The 7,795-nt window shown below is 42.0% G+C and overlaps 1 pseudogene; it reads left to right on the top strand.

Annotated features, from left to right (window-relative positions):
• The first annotated feature begins 4,581 nt into the window (after positions 1-4,581).
• Positions 4,582-5,233, top strand: LOC102822139 (annotated as a pseudogene).
• The last annotated feature ends 2,562 nt before the right edge of the window (positions 5,234-7,795 follow it).

Genomic DNA, 7,795 nt, shown 5'->3' on the forward strand with positions numbered 1-7,795 from the left:
CCCTTGCAGTGTATTGTTCACTTCTGATATTCTATTATTAATCATTTGGACCTCTTTCTGTAGGTTTTGAATTGTTTCCAATGCTCTATCTATCTTATTTGATTGTTCCTGTAGCGTTTTCCTGACTTCTTCCTTATTTTTCTCAACTCCATTGTATAGTATTTTGATACATTTTATAATAATTTTTCTGAATTCCTTCTCCGGCATTTCCAAAGCCTGCCATCTTCCAGTATAAAGTGTAGGTCTACTTCTCTCCAACTTATTTGCCTCAGTCACTTTATCTCGTTTCTGGATATGTGCAGATATGGTCATCTGCTTCTGTTTTTTGGGCATATTCAGTGGTTATCTGTGGCCTTAATACTTAGATGGATATATATTTTGGTACTTTTTTATGCTTTCTGATTGTCTCCAGGTAGATGTATGTGATCAGGAAATGGGCTTCCCTTTTCACTCTTCTTGAGAAATTTCAAGATACCACTGTTGGTCGTTTTGACATAATTTTGGATTTACTTTTTGGCTTATTTCCTTTTTTGTCTGCTTGTCCTGCTCCACAATCCCCGTTCAGGCCTTTTTTCTAGTTGTAAACAGTTCAGGGCCAGCTGTGTCCATTTGGTTTTAATTGGAAACTGTCTCTTTAAATTTCGAGGAGATCTGTATGCATGCGTAGTAGAAGCCTCTGAGGGTGAGGCTGGGATGTCCACTAGCTCAGGCACCCCTATAGTTGCCAGAATGGAGGTGCACAGACAGCAAGGGACAAATGAACAGCTACCAAAAGAAAAGAATGTCCACACCTTTATTTCTGCGTTTCTGCCAGGCATCTGTGGCCGCTCCGATCCTTCCCCGACTTGGTCTTACCCAAGATGGCGGCTCCTGGAGCAGCTGAGCATCCTGGACTAGAAAGCAATGGATTTCTTGCTCTGCCACAAATCCCCTAGCTGTAAGCCTTCCAGCCTTGTAAATATTCCTTTATATGTGGTTCAGAGTTCTAGGACCACCCCCTGAGCCTGCTTGGTTGGGTATTCTGTGTTGTTGCTGGCGGAGCTCTTCACTTCACTTCCACCTGATCTGCCATCTTGTTTGTTCTCCCCATCTACTTTTGATGCTTTCTGCATGATTCAATATTTTGCCCATATTCAATATTTCAAGTTGAGGCTTGTATTTTTTCTTCAGTTCTTTCAGCTTGAGAAATGCTGAGCGTGTTCTTCCCTTTTGATTTTTTAACTCCAGGTCTTTGCATATTTCATTATAATACCTTATTTGTCTTCTCAAGCTGCACTTTGAAATTTTCTGTTCAACTCTTTGACATCCTAATTTCTTCCATTCTCTTTAGCATTTCTATGCTGGAAAGCAAGTTTCAGAGTCTCTTCTGACATCCATTTTGGTCTTTTTTCTTCTTTCTTGTCTACTTAACCTTTTACTTTCTTCCTACATGATGTTCTTGATGCCGTCCCCATAGCTCTTCTGGCCTTCAGTCATTAGTGTCTAATGCATTAAATCTGTCTTGAGATGATCTCTAAATTCAGGTGGGATATGTTCAAGGTCATATTTTGGCTCTCATGGACTTGGCTTAATTTTTTTTTTTCAGCTTCAGCCAGATTTACATTTGAGCAATTGATGGTCTGTTCCACAGTCTGCCCACAGTCTTTTCCACCATCTTTTCCCACAAATGTAAACAATTTGATTCTTTTGTATTCTATCTGGTGATTTCCATGTGTATAGTCATCTCTTATGTTGTTTTAAAAAGATGTCTGGCTGATATGAAGTGAGGGGACACACATAAGAATGACCAAACTTGCAGATAGTAACAATTTGACCTACCTTGGATGGCTTGATGATCAGAACTCGACTGGTGGTGGTGGTATGCTGTGGAGTCAGTTCTAACTCATGGCGACCTTGAACAGGGTTTCTGAGACTGTAAATCTTTATGGGAGCAGAAAGTCTCATCTTTCTCCCATGGAATGTCTGGTAGTTTCGAACTGCTGACCTTGATGTTAGCAGCCTGACTCATAACCACTATGCTACCAGAGCTCCTTAGAACTCGGCTAGAGGAAGATAAGTACGTTTGATACAGGAAGCAAGTATAAATTGCTGCAATTTGATGAACTTGACCTTTACTTGTGGCTGTAGTAGCTCAAAATACCAACCGAGAAGGAATGAGTCTTCACTCAAGGATCAAGCCTATCCCCTCAGTACACAGGGTTAATAGGGATGGGCAACTTAGATGTTAGCTACCTAAAATGGCAGGGTAGGGATGGAGTTATAAAGGCATAAAGTGGTTGACTTACAAGTTTTCAAGAGGGAGTTTCATTTAAGACCAAGTGGGGAAAGGTAGAATCTCCACTGAATAGTTCTTATCTTGTCTAGATGGGTCTGGTGAAAGGAGATGGGTATAGATTCTTTTGATTTAATAGTGAGTAATTGTTATCATGACTAATTGCAATAGTCACAACTGTAAAGGTAGATGCTGTGTAACAAAAAGGGAGGAGTAGTTCATCTTACATTCCATGAACAGAGGTCCTAGGGTCCTAGGAGAGAAGAGCATGAGCAGAACGTGGGCTCCTAACTAGAGAAGCAGCAACATCAGAAATAGAGGCAGAGGTGATGGCATAGAGAGAGAGAGCAGCTGAGGATTCTAGACTCATGGAAAGTGAAAGGCTGTATGCTGGCGGGCAGGAGTCTGGCTTCCAGAATGTGCCCTTTGGTTATTTAAATGATTATATATTCCTGAGTGTTTCTGTGTGTATCAAAGCAGGGGCGGGGGGAGGGAATAGAGGCATATACTGTTAATTGACAGTGCGTGGAGGGGATTGTAAGCATTGCAATGAAACAAAATATGGTTAACTGAGTACAAAACTGATGTTCTCCCATGTAAACTATCACTCAATTCACAAAAAAACTTTAAAAAGATATTTGCAAATAATAAGCCATTTGTCTTACAAATTTTTATTAAGTGATCTCCAGCATTTCTATCACCAAAGCCATCTTTACCAACTATTGATCCTTACACTTTGTTTCCAACCTTTGAATTCCAATTACCAGTAATTATCAATATATCTTGATTGCATGTTTGATCAACTTCATGCTGAAGGAGTTGGTAGAATTCTTCAGTTTCATCATCTCTGACTTTGGTGGTTGAAGTGTAAATTTGAATAATAGTGGTATTAGCTGGTCTTCCTTGTAGGTGTATGGATATTATCCTATCACAGACAGCCTTATACTTCAAGATAGATTTTGAAATGTTCTTTTTGACAATGAATGCTATGCCCTTCCTCTTCAATTTGTTGTTCCTGGCATAGTAATCCATATGATTATCAGGTTCTAAATGGTCAATATCAGTCCGTTTACATTCACTAAAGCCTTGGATATTGCTCTTTATATATTCCATTTCATTTTTACAACTTAAAAATTTCCTAAGTTCATATTTCATGCATTACATCTTCTGATTATTAATGAATGTTTCCAGCCTTTTCTTCTCATTTTGAGTTGTGCCTCATCAGCAAAGGAAATGAAAGCTTTACTCCATTCTTGCCATCACAGTCAACTCTACGTTGAGGAGGCAGATCTTCCTCAGTTTTATTTTGAATGGCTTCCATCCTGAGGGACTCATCTTCCAACATTATATCTGACAATATTCTGGCATGATTCATAATGTTTTCATCTTCCAGCGTTATATCTGACAATGTTTCACTGCTATTCTTAAGGTTTTAAGTGGTTAACCATTCAGAAGTGGTCCACTTCTCTTTCTTCCTAGTGTGTCTTAATCTGAAAGCTCAGCTGAAACCATGGATGTTCGTGCTTGTATTTAAAATACCGGTGGTGTTTTTCTCAGAATCACAGCAACATATAAGCCACCACAGTATGACAAACTAACAGACACCACTGGTAGTGGAGGATCATTAGGAAGCAATTTTTTGTTTGTTTTTTAATTGAACTCTTCATTGGTGAGAAAAAGGCTAGGAAAGTTGCACTGAAGAAATTTTTTTCCATCCCTACAACACACATGCTTATTCTTGGAGAATTTCATTAAGAAACCGTACCCCAAACACTACAGCTCAGACCTATCTTTTCAGACTTCTATTTGGTTTCCAAATCAAAAGAACATTGAAAAGGAATGGGATTTGAGTACTTGAGGATGCCCAGGGCATAAATTTGACATGGTGTAAATAGAAGAGGGCAGAATACTTCAGGGAAAGGTGATGGTTGTTGTGCACCATCATATAGCGTTTCTAAGAGCGGCTAGTAGGTTTGAACTGCCAACCTTGTGGTTATCCGGCCAGTACTTACCCTAGAGTGCCAGTAGGGCTCCTTTTACCCTTGTATGTTTTAACCTCCTATGTTGGTTTTGACCCGTAGTATCCCTATAGGACAGAATAGAGCTTTCCAAAGTTGTAGGACTGCCACATCTTTCTTTCAGGGAATGGCTGATGGATTAACCGTCGAGTGCTTTAAACACTTTGCAGTGGTCAAGCATTTGTGCACTGTTAATACATGGATAGATTTTTATTTCATTTGTTATTCTTACAGATGTCCTCCTTCATTCGGTGGAGGCCTGGGTGTGGGGTGAGTGTGTGCGGACCCTGCATGGGGCTCGGCGCCGCTACATGCCATCCCGCCACCAGCCTCATTAGCCCTCTCCAATAAATGGTAGCTTCAGGAGCTGGTGCTAGTGCACCTGCCTCTTTATGAACCCCATGGACGTGGTGAAGGTGCGCTTGCAGTCCCACTACCGCTAGGTGGCCCGCGTAATGACGCTTCCTTCTAGACTCTAGGGCGTCTCTTACACCACTTTGCCCTCTTCTCTCCAACACGCAGGGAAGTACCTCCTGTACTGCTATAGAGTTCTGGAGCCCCTTTACCTGTGCCATAACAGTGCTCGCTGTGCCACCTGGTTTCAGGACCCCACCTGCTTCACTGGCATTATGGATGCCTTTGTGAAGACTGTGAGGCACAAGGGCACTAGGACCCTGTGGAGTGGCTTCCAGGACACACTGGTGATAATTGTACCAGCCACTGCCATCTACTTGACTGCCTGTGACCAACTAAGACTTTCCTGTGTGGCTGAACCTTGACCTCTGACCTCTATGCACCCATGGTGGCTGGCACTCTGGCCTACCTGGGCACCGTGACTGCAGTCAGCTTCCTGTAGCTGATGCAGACAAACCTACAGGCTTGGCGTGTGTTCTACCATAAGCTGAGTATCTCTCTGCAGGCCACAGTGGCTCGGGGCAGCTGAGTGGGCCCAGGCCAAAGGACCAGACCTCCATGGGCATCAGCTTTGTGAATGGCGGCATCTCAGGGACAGTGGCGGCCATCCTGACTCTGCCTTTAGATGTGAAGACAGCGCCAGGTTGTGCTGGGACAGATGGAGGCTGTGAGAGTGAGACCTTCATGTATCGACTCCACCTGGCTGATCCTGGCAGAGTCAGTCACCAGGGGACTCTTTGCCGGCTTCCTCCGGAGGATCATCAAGGCTGCCCCCTCCTGTGCCATCATGATCAGCACCTATGAATTTGGCAAAAGCTTCTTCCAGAGGCTCAACCAGGAGCCACTACATGTCCTCTGAAAGGGGCCAGGGGTTCAGGACCGCAATCTCTGCCAGAGATGGGGTGTAGGGGCAGAGGAGACTAAGCCAAGTGCTTTTCCTCAGCACTAAAGAACAGGATCCTGCTTCCTTTCCCACCTCCGTGCTCTTCCTGCTACTCCCCATTTGAGGCTCAAAGATCCTCACTTTCCCACCTCCAAGTTCCAAACCAAATCTGCTGCCTGCTCATACCCTTGTTTCCTGTACAATGTTTTCTGTAACTGGACCTGCCCCCATGAGTCAAAACCCCTGGGTCTGCTGCTTGCTCTCCCTACCTACATTAATTTCTGAAGTCTAAAGATGATGAACTTTTGTCAAAAAAAATCCTCTATATTTAACATTATACATTGAGATGCAATCCAGGCCTTCGGTATGGATCACATCTCATAAAGAAAACAAAAATCTTTACCACTGGACCAATAAACAACATTCTTATCAATGGAGAAAAGATTGAAGTTGTCAAGGACTTCTTTCTTCTTGGATCAACCATCAACACTCAAGGAAGCAGCAGTCAAGAAATCATAGGATGTATCGCATTAGGCAAATCTGCTTCACAAGACCTTTTATAAAGAGTTGAAGGGCAAAGATGTCAGCTTGAGGACTAAGGTGCACCTGACCCAAAGCTATGGTATTTTCAATAACCTTACATGCATGCAAAAGCTGGACAGTGAATAAGGAATACCATAGTAGAGTTGATGCTTTTGAGTTATGGTGTTGGAGGAGAATATTGAAAGTGCCATGGGCTGCCAAAAAAGCCAATAGATCCATTTTGGAAGAAATGCAGCCAGAGTGCTCCTTGGAGGCCAAGATGGTCAAACTTCATCTCCCATACTTCACACATATTGTCAGGAGGGACCAGTCACTGGAGAAGGATATCATGTTTGGTAAGGTGGAGGGTCAGAGAAAAAGAGGAAGACCCCCAGTGAGATAGAATAGCAAAGAGGCAGCATCAATGGGCTCAAACATAGCAACAACTGTGAAGTTGGCCCAGGACCGGGCAGTGTTTTGTTCTGCTGTGCATAGGGTTGCTATGAGTCGGTACTGACTTGATGGCACCTAACAATATTTAACAAGATAGAGAAAAACAATCTTCTGATATATAGTGTCTGCAGCCAGAAACTTGACTGCAGAGTTACATCCACAGTTGAAGTGGTCGAAAATATTGAATTCAATTATGATTTTTTTGTTTAAAGAAGACACAATTTTGGCCACTTAAAGTTTTATATTCAAAGGAGACTTTCTGGGACATTCTGCAGGACTTGTTACCTAGAATCTCAGTTATTCTATGAGAGATATTTAAAATGTTCACTGTTTTAATGGTGACTCATCGTATTCAGTACTGTAGAGAGAGATTCTCAAACTAGTACCTCAAAAGGTCTTATATTAAGAAACAGGACAACTCTAGCTGAACATGTCAAAGGAATGTCATGTAACAGGCTCAGTGACTTGCAGATCCAGACAAACTGTGGAGCTCCATTGTTAGAGGATCATAGAGGGAAAGATATAGGGCCTCTGCCCATCATTTATGATGCTTTATGAAGTCTTGGTGTGGTGCAGTAGGATATGTATTGGACCGCAAGGTCGGTTTGAACTGCAAGATTGGTGGGTCAAACTCACCAGCAGTCCTTGGAAACTCTACATAGGGTCGCTATGAGTTGGAACCAACTCAGTGGTACTTAGCAACAACAACAACATGTATGCCTGACGTAGTTTTTTCCTCATATTTATTTATTACTTAAGGTCCTGTGGATTGTTTTTGGAAAGAAGACAGAGAGTGAGCACTTTAAAAAATGGATGCAAACATCACAAAACATACCCACAACACTGACGGACCAGAGATCAAGTCATGCAACTTTACTAACAAAGCTCCAAATACAAAACAAAACACGATCTGGATTTAGGCAGATACATATAGCAAACTACACAAATGAGTCAGAGCTTCCTAAATTAATTAATCACTGAAAATCTGTAAGGAAGGTTTTAAAGTTGATTTTTCCCTTAAGTTCAATATTAGGAAGTAAAGCTGTGTTTATAAGGCACTTAATCATTGAAGGTAAATTTGCCTACAGGTCTCCAACTAAATCCATTAACTCCTGATAAACTACCTGTGAAAAATATGGTCTGAACTTGTATGCTTTGAGGATTTCTACCTTCTTTAGGAAGAGGAAGACAATACTGAAAGGGTCATTTTTCATTTCTATGCGATTCCTACAG

This window comes from Chrysochloris asiatica, unplaced genomic scaffold, assembly GCF_000296735.1.
Source record: "Chrysochloris asiatica unplaced genomic scaffold, ChrAsi1.0 scaffold00022, whole genome shotgun sequence".
In the NCBI taxonomy this organism is placed as follows: domain Eukaryota; kingdom Metazoa; phylum Chordata; class Mammalia; order Afrosoricida; family Chrysochloridae; genus Chrysochloris; species Chrysochloris asiatica.